Source organism: Lathyrus oleraceus, chromosome 5 (genome assembly GCF_024323335.1).
Source record: "Lathyrus oleraceus cultivar Zhongwan6 chromosome 5, CAAS_Psat_ZW6_1.0, whole genome shotgun sequence".
NCBI lineage: Eukaryota > Viridiplantae > Streptophyta > Magnoliopsida > Fabales > Fabaceae > Lathyrus > Lathyrus oleraceus.
Genome location: NC_066583.1, coordinates 375850283 through 375855849, shown reverse-complemented (window position 1 = coordinate 375855849; position 5567 = coordinate 375850283).

Here is a 5567-nt window from a genome sequence, read left to right as displayed (position 1 = left end):
AATCTCAGCACCTATTATGAAACCGCCCGATTGGTCGGAACCTTTTGAGATAATGTGCGATGCTAGTGATTACGCAGTTGGAGCCGTTCTAGGACAAAGGAAAGATAAAAAATTACATGCCATTTATTATGCCAGTAGAACCCTAGATGCTGCCCAGCTTAATTACGCAACAACTGAAAAAGAATTACTCGCTGTAGTTTTCGCTATAGACAAATTTAGATCTTATCTAGTAGGAGCAAAAATTATTGTTTACACCGATCATGCTGCCATTCGTTACCTATTAAGTAAAAAAGATGCCAAGCCCAAGTTACTCCGATGGATTCTATTACTACAAGAGTTTGATTTAGACACAAGAGATAAAAAAGGCACCGAAAATGCAGTGGCCGATCACCTTTCTAGGCTAGAACATCTAAAACCTGAACTAGTACCCATAAACGATGATTTCGCCTATGATAGACTGATCGCTAGAGTAGAAACCATTGAAGACAATAACCTAGATCCTTATGAGCATCCCCAAAATTCCTTAGCAATAAGTAACGTACCCTGGTATGCAGATTTCGTTAATTACCTAGCTGCTGATATAGTACCCCCTGATCTTGACTACCACCGCAAGAAGAAATTCTTCCACGATGTGAGAAACTTCTATTGGGACGAACCGCTCCTTTTCAAAAAGGGTAAAGATGGCATCTTTCTCCGTTGCGTCCCAGAAGAAGAGGTAAATAATATTATCGAGCATTGTCATTCTGCACCCTATGATGGACATGCGAGCACCTCTAAGACATACGCCAAGATTCTTCAAGTTGGCCTATTCTGGCCTACCATGTGGCGTGATGTCTATGCTTTCATTGTCAAGTGTGGTAGATGCCAACGCACTGGAAACATTTCAAGACGAGATGAAATGCCCTTAAGAAACATTCAGGAAGTAGAACTCTTTGACGTATGGGGTATAGATTTCATGGGACCTTTTCCCCCATCCTTAGGAAATAGGTATATCTTAGTAGCTGTAGACTATGTGTCTAAGTGGATTGAAGCTATAGCTGCACCCACAAACGACACTAGGGTAGTAATCAAACTATTTAAAAACTATATATTGCCTAGATTTGGAACACCACGTTTAGTCATAAGCGATGGAGGATCACACTTTATATCAAGAATATTTGACAAACTTTTAAGAAAATATGGAGTTAGGCATAGAGTAGCAACACCATACCATCCACAAACTAGTGGCCAAGTAGAAGTATCTAATAGGGAGATAAAACAAATCCTAGAAAAAACTGTTTCTATTTCTAGGAGAGACTGGTCTCAGAAGCTTCAAGAAGCATTATGGGCCTATAGAACCGCTTTTAAAACCCCTATAGGAACTACTCCTTACCAACTAGTTTATGGAAAATCATGTCACTTACCATTCGAGTTAGAGCATAAGGCCTATTGGGCCATTAAAACTTTGAATTTAGACTACTTAGCTGCTGGAGAAAAGCGTACCCTAGACATTCATAAATTAGAAGAACTTAGGCAATCCGCCTACGAGAATGCAAGAATATACAAAGAGAGGACAAAAGCCTATCACGACAAAAGAATAATAAAGAAAAACTTCAATATAGGAGATTCTTTTCTCCTTTTCAACACTAGGTTACGACTCTTCCCTGGAAAGCTACGTTCAAGATGGACTGGTCCTTTCGAAGTATCCAAGATTCTGAGATCCGGAGCCGTAGAAATCAAGAACGATACCTGTAGTCTATTCCTTGTAAATGGATAAAGACTGAAGCTCTACGAAGGAGGGGACATTCCAGCATACTACTCGAGCCACACCCTGATTGATCCACCAATTACCACTACTATAGGTGTATAAATTCTAATCGTCAAGCTAATGACATTAAACAAGCTCTACGTGGGAGGCAACCCATGGTTTTTTCTTTCATTTTTACTTTTTCGCATTTATTTTCATTTTTATTTTGTTTTTATTTTATTCTATTTTACAATGAGAGTAAGATTTAAATGGTTTGTATTTTCAGAATCACTTTCTTAACTTTTACCAGGATGCAGGGTTTTGATGACATACACGTGGCTTATAGAGACAATGCTCAGAGGGAGCGTTACATCGCTTTGTATCAGCGCCCTATGGCACCCACACGTTATCCTGACCAGCACTGTATGGAGGCACTGGTTATCGAGCCTAGTATCCGATTCCTTAACCACCAGCTTCACTGGGACAAGTTTGCTGATGACTTGAGTAACACATATAGGAACCTGACTTTGGAGTTCCTGAGTTCATTCGACTACGACCCATATTCTGGACCAGATGGGTATGCTGCTTTCAGGCCTTTTGGAGTTGAGTACTCCTTCAGCCAGAAAGAGTTCGGCGACCTGTTGGGTTTCCAGACTACTCCTGATGCTATCCCAGAGACACCTTTGGGATATTTCCTGGGTAAGGAAGTGGATAAGTTCTGGAGTGATATATCAGGTGGCGGAAGCCAGGATCCATCTACACAGTTATCTTATGTCATAGATAACCCAGCCTTCAGGTATTTTCAGATGATATTAGCACATTCCTTCTTAGGAAGACAGGATGCAGAGACACTACTGAGTGAAGAGGAGATCTTCCTATTATTTTGCGCATCCCAGTCTCGCCCAGTAGCATGTGGGAACTTTTTATTGAATAATCTCAGCGGTATCTCTAGATCCACCGAAGGAGTCATCCATGTTGGTGGGATCATCACACAGATTGCTGTCGCTTTAGGTCTGTCTCGCAAGCTGTTGCATCTTCGGACCTACTGTGGATACACGACCATGGACATCGATTTCGGTTTGACCAGAGGATTGATGAGGAGAGCCTCTTTCCATCCATGTCAGTTCCGACTACTAGTCGACAGCGAGGCCATCCATTACTTTACATTGCCAGACCCTATGATGACCAGTGTGCATGATCCAGCGAATTGGAGTTATGCTCTAGAGGGCCAGGGAGAGACCGTTGAGGAGCCGAGATCGCCCCCAGTTGATGAATACACACCTGTACCACCATCTCCTAGAATCACTGTTCTCTATAATAATCGTTCATTGCAGACACCCGACATACGCACCCAGATCACTGAGTGCCGTAGAGAGATTGCAGAGCTTAGACAGGAAGTGGCAGACTTAACTTTACAGATGGGAGTGTCTGATCTCACCCATGCTACTGAAGCCGATTGTCTATATCAGAAGATCTCCGAGCTCAGGCAGGAGATAGCCGTACTCCGTGAATCCACTCAGGCGGACGACCACCCTAATACCTGATCTCACCATTTCAGTTTATTTCTCTTTATATATATATATTTATCGTATTTGCATTTCTCATTTTACATTATCGCATTTGAATATTATATAAACTACTGCCGTACATTAGTATTTCTATTTTTATCTATATATGTTTTATATTTATTTTATTTTGCATTTTAATTTTTTCAGTTATTTATTTATATTTACATTTAATTTCCGTTCTTGTTTTTGTTTCAGTTTCACTTTTTATTTTTCGTTTTTACTTTTATAATTATGCAAGTCAAAGAAACTAGGAGAATCACAAGACAAATGTTATCCAGACCCCCCCCCCCCAAAAGACAAGCGAAGCCCAAACCAACGGACCAAAATCTGGCCCAGCCGGATTTTGCCTTGTGGCGCCCGCCATAGGACCTGTGGCGCCCGCCACAGCGTCTGTAAATGGTCGGGGCAGACCACTTTTCTTCACCATTTTTGCAACTTGTAACCTCCAAAATCCATTTTTTCACCTTGGAAAAAGGTCCTTGAACCCCCAAAAAGCTCATACTTTCCTAACCATCATACCACACAAATCATTAATCCACTTTCCATTTTCGATTTCATCCGCCGGATTTTGTAAAAATCCAACCTTTTCACCAACCACTTCATCTTCTTCATCCACATTTCAAGAGCATTCAAATGGAGTTCAACGGATTCATTCTTCGAGGAGGGAAACTAGGGGAGAGACAAAGAAAAATCATTGAACGGTTGCAAAATCGAGAAATTCTCCCGACAAGGTATATTGACGAAAATTGTCTCTATACTTTAGGTATCTACCATAGCATTTTCCATTTATTAGACTTCTTAGGTTTGCATAATTTCTTTGTCAACAAAGAACCCACCTATGAGCGGATGACAATTGAATTTTTAAGTTCTTTAATTTATGTTGTCCGCCCTAACACTGCTAGCACAGTTGGTACTGTTCAATTTAGAATGTTTGCTGTTGAATACCAATTCAGTACCGATGAACTAGCCAGTCTGTTAGGGATCCCTCATGGGGAGGGTGCTATTTGTGAGACCCCTTTGGATTCCGAATGGGCTGTTGAGGTATTTTCCTTCTGGGAGCGTCTATCAAACACTTCCATTAACTCTTTTGAAGGAGTTCTTGCCTCAACCATCCATAACCCGACCATCAGAGTTTTTAGATATCTGTTAACATGCACTGTTTTTGGCCGGGAGAATCCAAATAAGGTTAACGCTAGAGAGCTTCTATTTTTGCAAGGAAGCCTCACAAATAGGAAAATTAATTCGGTTCCGTTCATGCTCGCCGATATGATTTTAACTTTGAATAAGGCAGGACCGATTTCTTTTGGTGGATTAATTACGTCTATTGCTCGGGCACTTAACCTGAACAATGAGTTGGCTACCCTAGACCCCTTACCTCCTCGCACAATTAACTTAAAATTTCTGAGATACATGAAATTGTGCCGTCCAAGGAGAGAAGGAGGTTATACACTTATGATTCATGGTGTAGCCATCCCATCTGTTATTCTACCTTGCACTAGACGTACAAATATACGTAATGAGAGGAACTGGACCTACGATTTAGATGCTCCACCTGTTTTGGGTCCTCTTCCTCCTAACATTCCTGATGAGGCGGGACCAGACACCGATGATGAATATGACCGGAGAGAGAGATCTCCCGTACCACATGTGTCCCCCCATCATCCTTCACCGCCACACACCGCACCATCTTCTTCTTCTGCAGGTACCACTCCTGGCTTCTATATTACAGAGGAGATGTGGCGTGACCATCTGGCTAGAGAGCAAAGGCGTGACGACCTACTCTCTACCCTCCAGCAACAAATAACGGGTAATATGAACTTCATGCAAGAATCACAACGGAGGACAGACAGGTCCTATGACACTGTTCTACAGTCTCTGCAAGTGATCACCGATACACAATCCCGTCAACAACATTACCACCAGCGACACATTGCTCTCGTAGAAAATGTAACACCCCGATAAAATATGATAATTATTTAATTTAAGTTTAATAGTATATTATGATGATAATATGAATGAGAGGGTATTATTTTTCAAAATGAAAGATAAACCATTCATATATATCATTATTAGTATATTTATTAATTTAATTAAATAATTGGAATATTATTGGATTATTATTATTGGAATAATAAAGTTGGAATCAGTAAAGAGTCCCATTTGGTAAAAAGGTTTTACACGTGAAAACAGAGAAGAAACTGAGAAAGGGAGAAGAAGAGGCTAGGGCTCAAGAGGAGAATTCACGATTGTTGAAGGTCAAAGAAGGATTTGCG